A 21,004-nucleotide genomic window follows, 5' to 3' on the forward strand; every position below is an offset into this window, starting at 1 on the left:
ACCGCGTAGGAACTTCAATTACACGTTTCCTTCCCTCGTGCAAAAATGATGCGAGCAAACATCGAAAAACTATCTTTAAACCAATAAGTAATACACATGTAAACACCAAACATCGGCACGTTCGTTTGATTGAATCTTCCTTGTGATCCACCTTAAATGACTGATCCACAAGTCCCTCCCTCTCCGCGGCAGCTCTCCCAACCCTCAGACCGAATCTCGATCTTCCCTCTTTCGATTTCCAGCCACGGCAACCACTGATTGAAACTGTGTCGTTTTTCGTTGTGCGGTGAAAGGTCGCATTCGTCCTCACTTTTCCCGGCGGTAAAGGGGTTCGAGTACGCGGTTCGCCCGCAGCAAACAGATCGATAAACAAGCAGAAAACAGAAGAGAAAACTAAACCAAACTTGAATCTGTTGCGTCGCGTTCACAGCGATACACAGTATACCTCGATCCCTCGCGATTATTTCCTCTTTTTGCACTGGACGAGGAAAGGCTGTTGGATCGGGTTCGAGCGCGCTGGCTTCTCAAGTCTCAACGTGCTGTCGTGATTTAACAAGTTTCCATCTACTATTAAGATACGTTTAGCCTGCTCCCGGAGGTCAGTTTTACATGTAGGAAAACAACGAATTCCATTCTGCTGGTTCGACTGGCACCGATTCTGAAGTTAGTTTCCAGATGCAGAGTAAACAAACGCGCTTTACGAGCAGATACCCAAAGAAAGACTTGATCTGCCCTTGCACGCTTTCGCTCGGAGACGTTCTGCGTCTTTATTTGGAGTTTTAAGGAGCGGGCTCGTTTCGAAGCCAAAGGGAAGGAAGTCTTTTCTTGATGTACTGAACGAAGAGCAACGTCCTATGTGCGGCGTCCACTTTTCCTGACAGGAACGGACATCACAGCCCTAAAGAAGGTTTGTTATTTTCTTCGTTTTACACATTTTCTCAACTTTGTTTTTGGTACCCACAGGTGTGTTTTTCGTGTTTGCGTGTTCAGTGTCAATTCTTATGTTTCTCGAAGCTACACGGTGTTTGCTCACAAGAACGAACTGTCTTTCGACCGTGACTACTGAAAACAATGATTTTCAATGAGGAATTTGAATGCGGAAGTAGGGTTTACCTTTACAAAATATTACACGTCAACTGTAAAATGGCTTTGATTTCGCCACGGCATTCCAACATGGCAACGTAAACGCCAATTGCGTTAAAATCATGCTTGTCATTCACCATAACCCCGTTTTATTAGTAATTCACAATGATCGCCGTCAAATCATACAACGGCCAGCTCTATTGAGAATTTGCTTTGCACGCTGGTAGTGATTAACTCCGTTTCCTCCACGGCACATTCACAACGGGCTTTTAAATGGGAAATAATAAACGGGTGCATTTTACGTGATGAGTAAAGAAGCTCTCTTGCTGATTGATGGGGAGGTGATCAGTCGATCACTCTGACGTCATCCCCTTTGGGTAACGTCCACCTCGCCTCTCGCGCGCCTCTCTGGGTGTGTCCCCGCGCTATTGCGTCGAAGGGGAAACCCTGCAATTTGTTGCCTGTGAGGAGCCGCGATTCTCTTACCCGACGACAACAAACCCCTCATGTTACACCAGAGAGCGAAAAATTCGAGGCAAATATACTTTCTGGTTTGCTTTATCCAAAATACGAAAGTTTTATGAGTATGTACGTGACACATTTGTTGGCGTGAAGCGGTTGTTCGACTTCACGTGTCTTCACGTGTCTTGTAGTCTCTGCTGAGGATACAACAAACTGTACGTTAGCAACAGTCGTGACGGGATGTGAAAGGTAAAGAAATTGGGTTATAAAATTGTGTTTATCCCCCCTTCGTTAACGTTACAAATTGAGTAGACAAGTTATGTTTACGTGGTGTATTTTGCATTGTGTGTAAACAGCAATATGTTCTTATGGACATTTGACGTCTAGCGCACATAAAGGTTGTGTAACGTTTATCTAGTAGGTTTATCTTTCAAAGCAGGTTTATTTTTCGGAAGGTTTAATGTCCGATAAACGTATGAGAGGTTTTAAAAACTGGAAATCCTGGTTTGGTTTGTTTACCATTCTACATTCACAAAGCCTCCCAGTATGAAAAGGCAGTTACTTGTTTTATAGCTCGCAATGATGTTCATGAGCCGCCTTCTGCTTGTGTGAGAATCATTTATTTTATGGAAATTTATGCGAGATATTCTCTGTGGCTGCAAAGTAATCAATGTAGAAAGGCCAGTCATTATGAAAAATGCTGTGATAATTTACGTGCAGATCCATAGTAGTCCAAGAGAGTCCATCCCGTGGCTGAAACACTATTGTTAACCAAATGAGAATGAAACTGCAAGAGATTGCAGTGTCATCGGATAGATTACAGTGGACACATGGTTGTTTACACAGAGACGTTGAATCTTGTGTACATATGTGCTTAATGTGCATTTTCAATAAAAAATATGAATTCAAGTCTGGTTAATGTAAATCGATTTCGTAGTTCAATAAAACCATGAGTGAATGCGTTGATTTTCATGCTTTTCATTTACATAACCTGTAGGGTGGGGAGGAGGTGCTTGTAATGAGAACTTTTATTCTCTAGTGATTGCTCCAGTCAACTGATGCAATGTATTGTTGTGCAGACCAAGTTGTGTTTGCCCTGCAGAGCATCTGTTCCCTTTAATTAGGGGAGAGTTGCAGCATTGTTCATCTCCCTCCTCTGACATGATCATGGATGCAGTGAAGATCGGCCTGTACTAGTTCCCAGTATCATGATTCTGTTCTCTCCTTTAATGTCAAATGTTAGATGCATGCTCTAGTTTGACTACCGTGTTGAAACTTAATGAGGTTTGGTGGATTCATAATTAGTGTAAAAAGTGTGGGGGATGAACCTGTTGAATTGGACTGAATATTTCCTTCCATTCACAAGTGGGGATATATGAGCTTTTGCATTTTGTAGCTTAAGGGTGTCGTTTGTTTCTTTCTTATGTAAACATGTTCAGGTCATGTTTCATCCTATAATTAAAAGAACAAGATACATCGTTTAGATATAGTTGGGTAAAGAAAAGGGTGCCAATTTTGTATGCAAATGAATTGCCCTCTTACTCAAAATCTGTTAAAAAAAATCTCTCTTTTTTTTAGATCAATCGGCTTGCACATTGAATGGAAATATTTACAATATTGACGGTTTCATCAGACACACATGCCTGGCCTGAAGTTAAATTCCCATCTGTGTTTGTTATAATATATATATTTATTACATTTATACGAATATTTCATTTTATATTAATTTTATGAAATACGCAGCAGTTGTTGATTCTTTGTGGAATTCTAATTTTGGCCACATCATTTTTATGTTGTTGCCGCTTTAACAGTCTTTATTCAATAACATGGAAAGAATCTCTATTTATTCCTACAGAGTTGTTAACTAGGTAAGATTTTCTTTTATCATTACACATTAACAAAAAATTGCCAAAAAAAACAGTAATACAAGTTGTTTCCTGCATAGAGCTTGTTTTGTCCTCCACGAATATGTTACACAGGTTTGTTTTACTGTTTGCCCTGTAGTTTGCTGTTATTTGGGACATTAGTGTCGCTAAAGAGGAGAACATTTGTACCAGGGTTAAGTGTGGCGGTGTAATGATTACAGAGGTCAGGTGATTATAAGCATCTGTGAGTTGTTTTCCTCTCCGCTGTCAGAAGCTGTTGTATGCTTGCCTGGGTTTGATGGAAGAGAAGCGTAATCAGCAAACCTTGCAGGGAAGCCACGAGTCATATTGCCTCAGCTTGGGTGAAATGATGAATGCTTAACTAAATGCATAAATAAGTAATTTTGCCTTAATGGCAGATTTGACGAAGCATAGATGTGTGTGGGTGTGAGGTTGCCTGGCATGGATAGTTAGGTGAAAGATATCTGCTGACAGAGATAAAGAGAGGTGCTGTATCAATACTCGTTCAGGTGGAAAAACAAACATGCCTTTTCTTATTTGTATGTTCCAAGTAGGATGGGCTTCAACAGTTGTGCTGATATCAATGGGCGGTAGCGGATGATAGTTTCATCACCTGATTCTTAACTAGCCATGTGAAGACACACGCTCGTGCCTCATGTCTTTCTGCCTCTTATTCACACCATTACTCTCTTTCCCTGCTTCTGTTTATCTTTTACCCTCCCACTTCTTAATGAAATACTCAGGGTGTGTTTGTGTGTATGGTCATGTTTGAGTTAACGTGATTTTTGATTATCTGTGTAGGTTCTTTATACATTTGCAGCGGCAGTTACTAGCAAGAACAGAGAGTGTGTGTTCTTAAGTGTATGTTTGTTTGTGTAGGCTCTACATGCACAAATAAACGCGTTAGCAGTACCATTACTGGGTACCTATGTGGATATTCACAGTTGGAGTGTTTAGTAATGCAAACACATTACTCATATACGCTGCAAGTGAGTGAGGAATGCTATGTAATAGCACGGTGGTTGTCTTTCTTGTCTGGTTTGGTAAAGTCAGACCATCCAAGTTGCACAGTTATCACTGTGAAAAACCCATTTCAACCACGCCTAAAATAGGTCATGAAAAACTGTATTTCTTAAAGGTGCAGTGACAGAATGCAAAATGTACCAGAAATGCGAGATTTTCTGAATGTTGTTCATCTGAATAGTGTGCAAGCAATCTCTGGTATGTTTTCTTGAATAATTTAAATTACTAAGTGACTCATTACATATTAGTCCGTCAATAGCGTTACAATGTTTCAAATAGATGTAATCAATTAAATGGAATAGATGTCGTATTCATTTATTACTATAACTTCCTGTCCTCAACGAAAGTTCGATTTAATTAGTACTTTTTTTACTGAAAGTAATCCATTGTACTGTGTTCCGTGTGGGTTTGTGAAATGTAAGTGTACCAAACGCATACCACAATTTAAAAACCCATTAATATAATACAAAACACCATGCCTTCCACTGCAATATACTAATTCATTATTACAGAAAAGCATTTACTTCTAATATATACTAGGACTGGTGCTGTTTTTTAAAATTCAGATTGAAAAGCTAGTCTTGGCCTGATGAAACAGAACAGCCTTCTTAGCTTTATCAGAATGATAGCACTGCTCCCACAGCCCACGCAGCAATGGCAGTTACATAACGATCACTGATGTCTCCCAGCGCAACTGTTAAAGTCAATCGACAGGTCTCGCATCACATCCAACCTCCACTGCTGGCCTAGTACTATGGGCCATGTTGGGTGGCATAGTCAATAACCTTAGTTTGGGCGGAAGATTGTATGAAAAAAAGAACAATGACGAAGCTTTGTAGAAAACTCCCAAAGAAGGCGGCTCGTAGAGATTGTTTGGCATGTTGCATAGTCACATTTTGGCCCATTTTTCAATTTGTGGTACATTTTAAAGATGTCCTAATTACACACGGTGGTTAGAGGTTAGAGATTGGCTATCAGACAGCCGTCTATATCAACAGGCACAGATGGAGATGGAGTAAAAAACGGTAAAGCTGATCTTTCAAGGGGAAATGGAACAGCCAGAGGCGCTTTATGTACTAATACTGCCACGTTTCCCATTCATTAATTAGACTTTGATGGCCCCGCAAATTTTTATACTTCTCATAACAACATATCATGGTGTTTTCTGTTTCCCATTTTGATGTATTCGTCAGGGACAGCCACACTATCAACTACGGATGGGCATGTAAAGCAAAAATAATATTTGAAGATCGATGAGAACTATTAGAAAATTATTCGAAATTCGCACACCTCCCCCACATGGACGCATTTACAGTATTACACACACATATAGGAAGAGAGAGAGAGACCATTTACGCTTTAAATCCGTGACGACACACTGCTTTATTTATTATGGAATAGGCAATCTTACATCAAGCTTAACATTAAGATAACGCGCTGAAACATTAATATATTAACAACCGAATGATGGCACTTATTAACAGTACTTCGATCAGCATCGACCACTCATAAGGCTAGAACATTTCCTTATAAAATATGAGCATGCACATTTATGCCTACTATAAAACAGCAGTGTGATTGATCAAGGAAAAGTTATAAAGCCATAAAGATTTCAGACCAGACTTAAAACGCGTTAAAACATATTATCCGAATGACGGCATTTATTCACAGTCCGGAACGATTTCATGAATTAATAGCTCAAAAGGCTTCCATTTCTATTGTCATGAAAAAGTTTCTCCAGTCTGGCAGTGATCGTTTTTTCGAGCTGTACAAACTCCATAAGATTTTTAAAACCCTCTCCTCCGACAAAGCCGATCGGAAGTATATCCTAAGCGATCATTTTAGTAATTAAAGCCGTTATTTGCTCCGCCCGTCTGGCATCCAAATTAGTTGGTCTGACCATAAAACTAGCAACTGATTGCTGACCTGTGGATGGACCTGCTGGGTGCTTCGCTCCAAATGATTGTGCATTGTAGTTGTTGGTCCACGATAAACCAGATTTTCATTGCAGAGTTTGCACTGCACTTTATTCTCATTCATTTTATTTAAGGACCCCACACAGAACTCATTTTTGACACCGTGAAAATCGTATCTTATCTTATCCGTAATGCCACGCGGGTCTACAGTGTGCGTAACTTAATTAACAATTGTTGTGCTAAAATATTTTCCTCTACTGTCTCTTGATTGACAGCCTTTAGGTTAAAGGTGCATCGTTAATGGCACCACCACCCTTTGGTTACATGAAAACGTTACGCGTCAAAACACAGCAAATTTTTTTAAGATCTCACACAATATTCTAAATTCTATAATTAAAAAACTAATCGAATATTCGAAATTCGTGACTCATCCCTTCTATCAACACTGACTGCCATGAAAAGATTTTTCATGATTCCTATTTACATTTTTATTTTACTATTTAAAACGGCTTAATTCATTGTAGAGTTGCGAGTGCTCGGCTCTCTGTCATGCTGTGTGCAGAGCCTGGTCAGCGCCTCTCTCTCACATGATAGTGAACGAATGAAAAGGTGGCTGTGTTTTCGGTATGGGTTCCTCCATGTACTTGCCTTTCCACGTAAACATCAACGGTCACAGATGTTACTGACAGAGAAGACGGCTGATTGAGTTCATCATGACTTAACGAAAGCTTAGCAGAGCTTCGCATACACCCTTTCTCTATGTGCTTGGTGTGAGTCTGTGTGTTAGCTCTCGCTTCTATGCTGTTAAGTGTCTTTGACTGGACAACAACACTTTTTTTTGCTGTTATTCTGCTTTGACCTGCCTGTAGTTCTTTGTGTCTCAGAGGTGCTAGACAGAGGCACAGTTCTAATTTAGCTGCTGGGCAGTGTGCCATGTGGGAAACTCTTAGGCACGATGCCTTCTCTCAAGGCCCTCCCTGATCTTTTGTGGGGCTAGAGTATTGTTGTGAATGGAGGCTGCCCACTGCATTTCTGCAACTTGGTGATTGCTGAAGTACCCTGACTCTCAATAACAAAACGGTTTGTGCTTCGGATATTCTGGCAACAGTAATCTACGGAGTGTCACACCGTAGACGAGAAGCACAAATATTGCTTTTGTTAAAGTAAGCCTATTATAAATTCTCTATTATATGGTGTTTGACCAGAAATGTTTGGCGCAGTTTGTGTAAACAACCACCTTCCAGTTTTCTGCTCTATGTAACATCACATTACAATATGCCCCCCTTAACTGGTGCCAGACTGCCTGACAGCATAGATTGAGTTAGCCATACAGCATGTTTATTTTCTTGATTGTTGTGTTGTCTGTAACGGTGAACATAAAGGGGGTTGTTGTTCGCTTCCGCATATTCAGTATTCCAGTTGGGTTGTCTTCCGCTGTGCCACCCTCTTTAGGTATTTATTATTTCGAGTTATTTGCTATTAATTTGAATGAATCCGATTTCATTGCCTGATGTATTTGCTCATCTCTAGTCATTTTCGAACAAACATTTCCCTTTTTCCCATTAAATGACTTTTTAAAGCCCTGCGGCGTTATAAAGTAAGACCCGTCTGATATGATCTACTCAGTGTTGCATCTTGTTTTTACAAGTGAGCCGGGCAGTTATAAAGTCTGGCGGCTCTGCGAAAACTGCATTTCCATTTGTACAGCACGATGCCCCGCAGTTCTTCTGATGTTTTATTCAATAAAAGGGTTATAAAGTAATGCGGCTTCTTAATACAATGCGAGATGCACAAACATGCGTTTCCCATTATAAAATTTTCTGCGCAAAACTGGGGGTCCTCTTTATACAGCGCAAGCTCCACAGTTATTCTGATTTTATATTCAATGAAAGAGTTCTAAAGTGAGGCGCGTCATGTCTATTAGCCGATGGCATCCTCTTTCTGCCCAACCCTACATTGTATCTAAAAACCTTATTACGTTATGTCAAGAAAATGTTTTTTTATTTTGTCAACTCGTTTTTGAATATGCAGTGTATCTTTTAAATTTGACGGGGTGTGTCAATAGGATATCTATCGTGGACATCTAAACCAGTATTGTGACGTCTGAGCAGAACAAGTTTCTCCGAGATCATTGTTGACCTTGTGCCATTTCTTATGACGGATGCAAAAATTTCTGTCATGCCTTTTCTCCAATTGGTGTGGGCATTGTTAAATTATTTGTTACAGATCTTGTTTGGGTAGTTTTTGAGGTTGTGGGATTTACACACTGTTTTCGTTTTGTTTACAAAACATATGTTAAGTCTTATTTTTGTGATGTAAAATGATAGGTAATCTTCTCAATGACAGTATTTTCTGAAATTCATCATGATGTTCAGTTGTTTCACGTTTTTCATCATCTGATTATTCTCCACTTTTCTTTGTGGTGTTTGGGGAAATCTTGCATCTATCTGGGTCTGTCACGGATGAAAACTGCCCTGATCATCTACCTCGCGATGTGACACATGTCGTAGGGAGGGTGAAACCAGTCAGAAATGTCTCACACACTCACTTTGCACACAAAAAGGTCTAAGTTTGAAATCAGGCTGGAGTAAGGAATGAAGCATGTGAGTCGAAGTCAGAGAGGAGTGAAAGGAGTCTTTGAGATGGAGCAATCTCTCCCAACTTTTTCCACTGCTGTGTAAGGCTGACTGTTAATGCGGTTTTGTATGCGAGAGCTAGCATAGCAGAATATTGTAAGATACGCCTAGTGCTGGACAATAATTTCTTTGTGTTTTCTGACCCCATCACAACTGAATAAAAAACAAATCTCTACAAGAAATTCAATTACCCCATTAAAAAAACATTATAGTACCCAAATGTTCTGAGTTTGTGCAGCAGTTGCTGAATGGTCAGATTCCCTGCATTTGCGAGCATCTTGTGACATTCATTTTTGAAAGAGGAAAACATCTCCAAAAAGACCATTGTTCTCAGGCAGATGATTTATTTCAGACATTGTATGATTCTTAACCTCTCTACCCAATTTGTGGAGCCATTGGTAATTCATTGTGTTTCAAATTATTCACGTTTCATGTAGCTCTGAGCTTGACCCTGTGCAGCAAAACAGAATGTCTATATGAAGATGAACTGCTTTGAATTGAATTTCCTACAGGGTCATTGGCTGACATTAGGTGGGGTAATTTCCCTAACGTTGTCACAGACACATCAGAGATGTATGGGAGCTCATGGGACGCAGCTGGCCTTCAACTGAACAAGCTTTAGGTCTTTTGGTTGCTCCCTGCGGTGCGATCTCAAGTCATGAGGGAATGATAGAGATCAAATGTGTCAACTGTTGACCTCCCCTCTCTGAGATGCCACTAGAGTCCATCTCCTTATGACAAAGCAAAAAGGCTTAACTATATCAAAACAGTCCAGTTGACAGCTGATGTAAATCTTTCCACCCATCATACTTTGCTTCAATTAAAGGTAGATTATTTTGTTCACTTTGTGTATACAATATGTATGCTATTTTAAGAAAAGACGGTTTGTTTGATGGTGATAATAGTCAAGTTATTGGTGGTGTTTTCTAATATATTGTAAATTTTGCACATAATGGTTTGTTTGAATTCTAAATATTCAACTTTGTTTTACGTCTTGTCCGCCAACATTTATGCCACATATGCAAATAATACCTTAAATTGTATGGCTTGAGGAGAGATGTGATTTCTCACATGAGGATTCACTTTTTTCAACCGTAAAGACACTTGCAGTGTCCCTAAAAGCTACTATTGAGACAAAGAAACCAAAGCTACATTTTCGGTATTACATCTGTCTTGCATTGCGTTTACTCACCGTTTTTTTTTGGCAGAGCTCTACCCACAATTTTCATTCTTGACAGTTTTGTCCTCCGAGAGGAAAAGATTGTGTTGTGATCAATCATAGTGTTCGACTTTTCAAAACTTTTATCAAGGTAACAGGCACTTTTTTTGTTTAGTGTGTGTAGTTGTGCGTGTCCATTGAGAGCAAGACTAAAGCAATGCAGATAGTCCGGCTTCACCCTTTTTCTTCCAGGGGCAAGGCAGCCTTACAAGCAGAGATTCTGACATCTGTAGCAACTTCTGCCAAACAGACCATGATTTTGTCAAACTTTTCCAAATTTGTCAGGGAAAAACTGGAAGGCTGAGATAGTTCAATAAAGAGATGGGGGAATGAGCCACAACTGATTGCATTGACAAATCCTAGGCAGCATCGCAATATGTTTAGACATGTTTATGCTGAGGGTATAATTTTCACAAACCGCTTTGGTCTTGGACTGTGTTGGGAAAGTGATGTTTAGAAAGAGCACAATGGAGCAAGAAAAGATTGATAGATGGCCTTCAGGCTTGCTTGTTAATTTGTCACATGCTTGGGTCCAGCAGGTACGGTTTCTTCACTTCCGTTTAAAATGTAGAAAACTGCAGAGGTGTCACAAACTGGAAATATTTGAGTTCTTTAAAAAAAAACAGCTGTGCATCACCATCATGAATCATGATTTGGACCTCATGTTTTTCCATGACTCAGAGAAATTTTGTCATGCTTACTGACGTTTTTTTCTACCTTCTGTCTTTTAAGGGACCATTTCCTCAAAATGATTCTAGTCAATTCAGGGCTTGACATTAAGCATTGCCACGTGGTTGTCCTTCAGAGAAGTATATTGGCGATTCAATAAAAAAAATTACTTGTCCGAAGATAATAAATGATATTTCATTTGAAGTTTCGGAATCGGAGTAGTCAAGTTTGCTTCGAAGAGATTTACCTAGTTTCCACTCTGTGGCTGCCTGAATTTGGTTATACTCTCCGTAATTGCTATAGAACAAAGTATAGCAGTAATTATTATTAGTGTCAGGCCTGTATGTTAACTTTTTTTGCACTAGCACTGGTGCTGAAGATGACAAACAGTTGTAGCACAAGTAAAAAAACAAAAAAAGAAATATGCAAGTGCAGTTCATCCCATGAATAGGTTGATAACTGACATAGGACATTGTTACACACAGATAAATAAGGGACATATAATTTTTAGTTTACCTTAATTTGTTGAATTTTTTTACCATACAAACGTGGTATATTTTTGGTATACAATTCCTAGATACTATAGTGTTTTGAAATTCACTATAGTGTTAAATAGAGTTTATCAATTTACTACAAGGGCACTGCAATTTTCTATAGCAAATACTATAGTACACTAGAGTATTCTTTTCGTCATTCGCCACATGATGCACATGTTCCTGTACTTAAATGCTGATAACCTAGAATTGACTAGGGATATGCAGAACTAATCGACAAGTCGTCAGTTACAGCACGCTCATAAATAACTACTTGAAAGACGAGTTGTGGGGATGTTTTAAAGGATGAAACGGGTAGATTTTTCATATCATAGTGGCATAATAATAATTTCACTGGACCCATGCGTAACCAAACTGTATTGGGTTTGTATTGCCGCGATGCGGAAATTGCGGATGGAAGCAGGAAATGCAGGCATAAAACGAAAAAGTTGATAATAATCTAAAGGTACATACAGTTGTGTAAAAAACTTCCAGTTTGCTCTGCATGAGATTACATGCGTTCTTGTAGCTTGTTCTGCACTTTTTATCCATTGCTTTCTATTCACTTCACTTTTTTGTTTACATACATTGCTTTGCTTTATAAATAATAAAAACATGATATTATGTAGGCTATCTTGTTTGTTGATAGGCTATAGACCTACCCTACTTATAACTTGTAGGCTACTTAATAGTGTAATAGTAATAGAAACATGTTTACTAAAAATGTATTTAATTTTTTTTATTTATTTTTTATTTAACTTTAAGAATCCAAAAAAACAAACTTAAATCAAAATAAAATATATTATGTATAGGCTACATATTGTATGCCATGCACAGACCAGCCAAAGCAAACACATGCTCATCTTGTCACTTCCTGCAGCCGCTTAAATGATCCAGTCAAGGTTGGCACATCAGCAAATGCAGATATATTTATGATCATAATGTAAGGACAGTGGCCTACATTCTTTAGTCTTTCAATTGTATTACATAGGCTACATAATGTTTTTGGACTGCTTTATGGGCCATATAGTTTTTGACTAATCGACTAAAAGTCGACTACACTGTAACACGGTTTATCAACTGTCAAATTAGTCGTAGCGCACGTCCCTAGAATTGACCTGCTCAAATGTTTTTTTCCCATGGTACACGTTTCGTTTATAAAAGTAAAAAACGTTTAAAACGTTTATAATAACACAGAGACTTGTAGAGCATTGTTTCTGTGATAACCAGATTATGCTGGGTTGCAATAAGCATATAATATCTCTGACTCCTGGTCTGTTTTTATGAACCCTACTGTTTATTTTCTGTGGTAAATGGTTTTAATTTGCGTTTGCTAGGGAAAACAATTCATTCATTGTGCAGTTACTATTATGTGGAATAGATCAAATAAGAAAATGTATATTAAGAGCCATTCATAATACCAGCGATTTGCAGTCATACAGCAAACTAAATTACTTGATTTACAATGAGAAATGCCAATTTGAGGTGAAATAATTGATAGTGTTGGCGAGGAAACCAAGTTGCACTTTTGGGAAATATGTAGCTTTGGTTATTAGTGGAAGCGTAGAGCAGTTTTTTTTCCACCTTATGATACAGTTAAAACTGTAGCGGAGTAGAAACGCCTACAAGGCACCAACTATATATTGCCTTGGTGACCTCTAGCAATGTTATTACTGATTGTGTGAAAACCTCTTTTGGCTTTAAATTAAAGTAAAGAAAATGTTTAAAATCTTTTTCATTTTCTCTGAGCAGGCAGTTATCCATCTTGACATTTTTCTTTGATTGATGTTAACGTGGCAAAATCAACTGAACTGTATTTCTGTATGCAAGTTGAATTTAAAGGTGTAATTTGCCTGCCCATCTGTTCATTGCTTCCTTCCCTGTTATGCTTTTGTTCCTCCTTCGCATGCAACCTTTTGAAACCATGTAAAGCTGACTTGACCATCTACAATGCAGAATGACTAGTTTTGAGAAAGACATCCGAATGCCTGAGCATTGACTGTACTCTGGTTGTGTGGCTTCACCTGCTGATGTCAGTGTCACCATGACACCATGACAGTGTCCTCCCACCGTCTAATAAAAGAGCAAAGACCACCTAGTGAACGGTGCTGCTCATTAACACAACACACCAATTAATAAACCTGGAATGTCATTTCAGAGCAGTAGCCCAGTGGTTAGCGCTCCAGACACATACATGAGAAGTTGGCTCACTAGGAACAGGGTTCAAGTCTAACCGGGGTCATGTCCTGATTCCACATCCTGTCTCTTACCCTCTTGTTCCTGTCTGCCTCCACTGTCTTATGGATTGAAGTAAAACAAACCACCTGGAATGTTGCATCTGATGATGCATTTCAAAGCACTTCACTTCAAAGCTCTCAGAGTCATCACTCCGGTAAGATGCTGCAAATGTTAAGCTGTTGGAATAGCGACGTGGGGTGTGTTAGTTTTTTTATTTACTACAAATGTGTTAGTCAGCTGAAATCTGCCAGTCCTTTTATCCAATACCTCAATGTTTTGCAGAAGAATATACTTTTAACCTTTGAGGGTGTTTTGGAACTGAATACTTACCCCATCCCAATACCCCAAGCAGGGTAATGCACCAAAAGTTGCATATGTCAGCTAGTGTTTTAAATCATAGTTTGGTGGTTTCAATTCCTCATTTATTTTGTGCTAAACATTGCTCTTGATGCCTCAGTCTTTGTCTCCTTGTTGTGAATATCTCTTGTGTGTTTGTACTTTCGGTTAGGGGAGTGTAGGGGATCAGAGAGGTTATGCAACGCTCGTCATGGCATTTTATTTTAAAGCTCGACTGCCTCACAGCTCTTGCGCAAAGTGAATGTCAACAAGTGTCGATTTGTTTTTTGTTTAATGAATCTGAAGTTTATCAAGTCCATCTGGCAGTCTATCTTCTGTAACAAGTACACATCAAGAAAGCTCACTTTGAACGCAAAGGTCATCAGAGTTACAAGATGTTAATTCAATAAAAGCGACCAGGACGGATCGGAATGGCTACCTTTTTCTTCCTAGTGCAGCAGACTGGGTTAAACTTGTGAAGCGTGTTATTAGCATGGAGGTGGGCAACAAATACGACTGCAGAACTAGAAATATCACAAGAGCACTCCGTCGCCTACACCAGCAGTGCAGGGTGGTTTTTCTTTCCTAATGTAGCTAAGTTTCCCTACGCTCATGTGGAATTTTTCCTTTTCCTGTCTCGCTGATTTATTTTGTAGGTCTGTAGGTACTATTTTCCCACATTCCACCCCTTACTTTGTTTCTCCTCTTGTCTATTCCCTTTTTCCTGAATACGCCCTCTTTCTCAGTGGCTGACAGCATGGAATAATTTCTAAATGGAGGCCAGGCCCACACAGTGTTTTGGGAGTGGCTCGGAATGACAGGCGTACAAATTAACAATCATTTCTTTCTGCCCAGTACAAAAAACTACAGAGAGAAGAACTGTTAAAGGGGAACAAGAAAGGCTAGGGGAAGAAAAAAATAGACATGCTTTGAGAGAAGGGGTTGGTGTGCGGAAATGTGCTTTAGGGTTTTCCGTATTTAGTTTTCCAGCTAAATAGTGATTTTAAAACAATTTCACAACAGAACTAGAGGAATGCATATTTTCTCGTGTTCGCTGGTCTTTGCATTCACCTTTTTTTTTACTTTAAGACAGGATTGGAATGCCTGGAATCAGACTAGTCTACATAGCTGAACAAAACACAAACTCGCATACTCGTGCTCATAAATTCCTGTACAGATTTGGACTTGAGTGGCATTCCATTAAAACATTGAGAGGATTTTCTAAGAAAAATCATGCCTGTCCTGTTTCTGGAATGCTTCAGAAAATGGGCTTATACCAACTGTATTCTTCACGCAAAAAATGCAACAATATTAAAAAAGAGCTGCAGTCCCATCTGATTAATTTCACTTGTAACATCTGCTATTACTGAAGTTGGGAATGATTCAGATTTCGAGGAATGTACTATTTTTGTACCAAGTATTAATCCTTCTTAGCAAATACTACAGGATCTGTACTTTCTAACAGTTTGTCAGAGAACTCTACAGGCATGGGGAATTAAAAGCCACGCTACATTACTCTTCTGTACATATTGAGAGGCAGCTATCATTCTGTCGGCCTCTTTAATGACTGTTTTTTTTTGGTGGCAGTAGAATATCTAGAGAGCAGGCTAGCTAATGGATGAAATAATCACTATCAAAAGAGCCAAAGGGCTTTTGTACTGAATTTCAGATATTTAGTGCTGATATTTTGGTACAGCAGCACAATTTCGACGGTTCTATTTACAAGAAATACTAATAATTCAAAGTCAAACAAACATTGAACTGTAATACTGAAACATGATAACAATTTACATGATGCTTGTGAGAACCGCAAAAAGTTGTATGATCCAAATGTTCATTGACTATTCGAGAAGCCAATATTAGATTTTTGGTGCATGAGAACAAAGGAAAATCCAGCCAAGTGGGTATGTTTGTGTAGCACAAATTAAGCTGGAGGGCCAGACGCAAGCGTATGTTTGCACACAAGACATACATAGAAGCACTCAACCCATTCCGTCTCACATTGCCTTTCGCATGTTGAACAAACATGTTGTCCCCCTCATTTAGTGTCGGTCTTCCTGAGGCTGAGGGGACACCAATAGAGCAGTGAGTCAGACTATAATTAACCCAGCACAGTCAGTAATCCAGGGATCCCCCCTCCCTGTACCGCATCATGACTTTATTAATAGTTCACCTCCAACCCCGGATATAGTCCACCTACCCTGCTGACATCAGAACAGGTGATGAGCGTGACTTTCCCCTTTCTTTCCTTTGCCCTCTCTCCAGTTGTTTGGATCCACACAAACAAGCGTGAGTGTTGACCCATTCTTGTCATCTCTCTGTGTACATGTTTTTTTCAGGTCTTTTAGTAGGACCAGAATTGATGAAAAAAATCTTGCAGCTTGTACTCTGAGTAAGCTGTACCAGAATTTTCTCTGACATAGCGGCACTGTTTGTTGATATGTTTCACACTTATTTAACGGTCACCGGTTGCTAGATACTGTCAGCTTTCTCTGCAACACAGATCTTTGTTGCGCACTTCGTCTGTTTGCTCATTCGGTACTCTCTGCTTTGGTGACTGAAGTATTTATCATATTGAAATGACCAAAGCAGAGGTGGTGGTTTGGGACAGCTGCCTGATCCTATCACCATTGTGTTTACTCTGAGGGACTGTTTTTGATTTGTAGGAGGCCATTGATCAAGGCATGGGGGTGGGAAATGTGGGCTGGTGACTGACCAGTCTGCTTTCACTACAGTTGTTTGAGTCAATAATAGGGTTGTTCCTTTCTATATTGCAAAGCAGGACTGTCAACTATTTTGAAGTTATCCATTTTGCATGGAAAGTTAACTGGGGATTTCCATAACAATCGAATGCATATCCCCCAATAGCTTTTCAAAAATATCAGAACAGAGAAATTGGGTATTCAGCCCAATTATTCTTTTAATGAGTTTGTAATCTGATTTTAGTAATGTTATTAATAAGTATTATTTTTTGTAATTTCGTTGGCGGTTTCAATGGAAACAAATCATGCTGGTGCTGTTTTGTATTGCTTGCATAAGGCTTAGCATGAGCATCATTATCGCCTTTCCTGATGGCGATTGTATCGAAGATTAAGAGGTGAGTTAAAAATAGTTTTGATTAAGATTAAAAAATTCCAGTCAGTGTGCCAAGATCATTTCAAGGGTGAGGATGATGCTTCCTTTGGCACTGGTGTTTCAAGTGCAAGTGAGATCGATCTCCTGTTGTGTTTGACTCTAAGCCCACGTGTGTGTGTTTGAAACCTTGTGAATGTGGCTTACATTTTCCAATATCAAAAAATTTTGGGCCCCTTTTGATTCTGTCTGTATGATGTGATGATGTCTTTTTTGTTAAAGGTTTATTATAATGTTGTCTGTCTGATTAACTATTTATAACTGAAATTTAGATTTGTGATGTTTCCAAAGAAAATCCATTTCATAATAGCAGTTGCTGCGGACCTGCTGCTTAAATGTACTAGTATCTTTTCCCCTTAAATTGATAGTTCGTCAAAAAATGAAAATGCTGTCATTATTTACTCACCCTCTCATGTTTAACTTTTATAACATTTTTAACCAACCAGCACTTGCCCTCATTGACTTTTGACACAAGACCAATGCAAGTGAAAGGGGGAACTATTCAAAATATATTATTTTGTGTTATACGGAAGAACGAAAGTCATACATGTTTGAAATGACAAGAGGGTGAGTCAATGATGACAATATTTTTAACTATCACTTTAAAATGTATTTGTGGACTTGGGGAGTACCCTGTCATGTCCTCGAAACTAATGAGCATTGGCTTCCTCTAAAGTCTAAAACACATCCAGGCCTGATGCAGGTCGCAAGCCTCATGATTTTGGCAAGAATGCACTGGCACTTTATGCCAGTAGGAGCTGATCAACATGACTGTTCCCCTCCTTTTTCCAACACACTGCTTGTATTTCCTTTCCTTCCACTTCTTGTGTGTTTTTTTGCAATGTTTTAACGTTCCCACCAACAGCTACTCCATTGGCATTGGTCTGTCTGTGTTTCCGTCATTTCTGTTATCACTATGTGGCATGGACCTGCATGGATGCTGTGTCAGTGGTACACACGTAATAATTTTCCTCTTCTCAGCAGCATGTTTCTCCTTTTCATTAGGTTTGTTCTCTTGCCATTCAGCATTGTTTATTCTGCCATCAACAGGGGAAATGCAGAGGGACCCTCGGCTTAGGTTCTATTATGTCTGCTCGTCTTGGAGAAAAACAAGAATGGAACAATGTGTTTGCAATCTTTTGAGAGCCTATTAGTCTAGCCTCTGTGCTGTTGTTGTATTTCAGTGAAAGTTAATGCATTTGCTTTTGAGAGCCTATTGAGTTCAGGGTAGAATTCCCCTCAAGGGCTAAGGAAAGGATTGTAGCTCCGGGAATGGACAAACATATTTCAGACTCAAATGGCAGTTAAACTACGGTTTTACTAGGGTTTACTAGGATTCAAATGATCTTGCATGAATTGTTTTTTACTGTCTGGAACCTTATTACACATGGTTAGGATGCAGTGCTATGCATTATGAATTTTGAATCTGCAAAATGGCACAGATGATTGTGATGACAATTTTCTTCTCTGTGAAACAGCCAAAGCAGAGTTCAGCGTTGAACAAACAGTTGGAGCATTTGTCTTGTTTGCACCTGTTCGCAATCCATCTTACCCCCACCTACACCTTCGCTCCAAGACCTTTGGCTGAATTTGGTTAGCATTTTTCTTCCATGTTTCGTGTCTTCTATTCTTTCTTTTGCTCCTGTGCCATGACAACTCTTGCTACTCACGCTCTGCTAATGATGGGTTTAATTGCATTCTACCTGCCTAGTTGTTTACACGTAGATTCGGGACGTCGCTCGCTATCTGTGTAAGCACATGGGGTTTGGCGGCTGAATGAGTTCTGAATATTGTTCATGACATGCAAGAAAGCACTTGCTCTGCATTTCAAGTCTTTTAATGTGAGCAGGCTTGTTTTCTTATCACCCTCCCCGCATACTCTCTTTTCCCTCGCTTCCCTCTTTCTGATGGGCTGCATGAGATTCAGAGATTGTGTAAGGAATTTCCAACTTCCTCTGGGTCACATGACTGTAGACAGGGTGTGGCCTTTTCCAGGCAGTCAGGCTTGTTCTGTATGCTTCGTGTTCTTGTGTCAGACATGAGGCTGTCAGTAGATGATTTTTTGCGGATGGGTGGGGGGTTGGCATGAACACTAGGACACAAACAATCACAGCATGCACACAGAGACGCGAGTGTGTCACTTTCTCCCACCTGCTCCAGTGGACATAAACACGTACTTTGTACTTTTCGAGTTAAGGAAAAATGAAAGAAATATCATGAGAAAAGTTTGACTGCCCTTGTAAACTTGTATTTGGTTTCTATAGCGTTTGCAAGTGTTTAAATCATGTTGCTATGGTAAGGTTGCACTGTGTGGTTGATGGGGCATTTGCAGGTTGTCGGTCGCTAGGGTATTTTAGATGTTTACTAAGTGCTTGTTCAAGCCCATAAAATAGGTCTACAGAATCTGCCCCACCTGTTTGTGTGTAAATTCAGTGGTTTGCGAAAATAGCAAGATGCACAATTTAACGTTAACAATAATAACAAGAATACTTAGGAAACACTAAACATATGTATATTTATTTTTTCTCAGATTTGAAGAGTGATTCATGCAATAACATCTATAATCTATAACTAAAGATGCATGATTTCAGTGTGCAGCCTTAAGGAAAAAAGCATTCCAGTTTCACAGAGTATGTGATTATACCAGGTCACAAATAATGCTTTGGAGAACCAGCTTTTATCTTCAAGTCAGCTGCTGTTTGTTCAAGAATAACTTGGATCTGTTCCTTCACACACAGTTGCGGCGCAAGCCTTGTTTGGTATGCGGCACATTTGTTTTTTGGTATACATAACATAACTCATTCAGTACCATACAATGCCCCACAGACTACGGCATGTCGCAACTTGGCGGTGGGGGGGTGATTCCCTTCGGCTGTGTGGGCGCAGCAAGTGTGGGTGTATGAGTGCGGGTCTGTTGGATTGGTGCAGAGTGAGCAGCTGCGTCCAAGGCTCCGCATTCTGCTGGTTTAGTATTCAAGGCAGGTGTGGCTGCAGTCAGAGGGAGGGTGGGCTCAGGCCGCCGCCTTGACACACAGACGGAGTGTTTCGCTCCTGACTGGGTCCAATTACACGGCCCCTGTAACACACACATGCACCACCACGAATGCTTAAATGCTGTTCTGTCTTGTCTTTCTAGCCACAACATTGTTGTCATTTTTTCCCCTCTCTTTATGCCTCATTTGTCAGGTTTAGATGCCTTCCACTCCATCTCGCGTCATTCTTTTTCATCTCCTGGTACCACTCCAGTCAAAAAATGGCTTACCCTGTCATCTGCATCCATCTCATGCAGTCATCTCTCCGGGCCATGCCCTTTTGAAAAAAGACAATTCTTGTCTACTTTGATATACATCTTCCATCAGCCTTTTTCCGATCAACCCTCTCTTTCTTTGGTCGCCTGTCATGTGTTTCAGTCAGAAGTTATTTAGTTCCCGCTCTCCTGCAGGGATCCAGGGCAGTTGACGAATGAAAAGCTGAAACCTAGGTGCTGGGGGAAGGAAACACATGGAGGCGTTGCAAAGATGAATGGGCTGTCTGTTCTGCAACATGGAGCCATAGTTGGGGTCAGGGGAAGGGGGAGACAGTCACCGATTAGGTGCCAAGACTGGTCATCACTCAGCAAGACACTCATTAAAGGGTTAAATATTACAGTATCAAATACACTCGCTAGTGGGCATCTGTTGTTTTCCTAACATAAAAAAATGACTGTTCACAAGTTGCCAGGGTGGCAGTATAGGTTTTTTGTGCACTATTTGTCACGCTCTCCCCAGGGAGCTAGTGGTTGCCTGTGAGGTCTGCAAGGCATTTTCCTGTTGTTGAGCTGATCAGCAAAAAATATTGTTTGGGCTTTAAAGGGGTCATTTGACTCGGCTAA

General features: G+C 39.8%; 1 protein-coding gene across 6 annotated transcripts in view; it reads left to right on the forward strand.

Annotated features, from left to right (window-relative positions):
- Nucleotides 1–201: 201 nt before the first annotated feature.
- atp2b4 (ATPase plasma membrane Ca2+ transporting 4) overlaps nucleotides 202–21,004 on the forward strand; it is a 59,318-nt gene continuing 38,515 nt past the window's right edge. For 3 of the 6 annotated variants that reach the window (XM_056735360.1, XM_056735357.1, XM_056735359.1), the window contains exon 1: nucleotides 202–907. The gene's annotated coding sequence lies outside the window, so the exon portion shown is untranslated. Of the gene's footprint in view, nucleotides 908–1,515; nucleotides 1,795–21,004 lie in introns of those variants that run through there. The other 3 variants (XM_056735355.1, XM_056735358.1, XM_056735356.1) reach the window with 2 other exon arrangements.

Source organism: Triplophysa dalaica, chromosome 21, assembly GCF_015846415.1.
Source record: "Triplophysa dalaica isolate WHDGS20190420 chromosome 21, ASM1584641v1, whole genome shotgun sequence".
NCBI classification, from domain to species: Eukaryota; Metazoa; Chordata; class Actinopteri; order Cypriniformes; family Nemacheilidae; genus Triplophysa; species Triplophysa dalaica.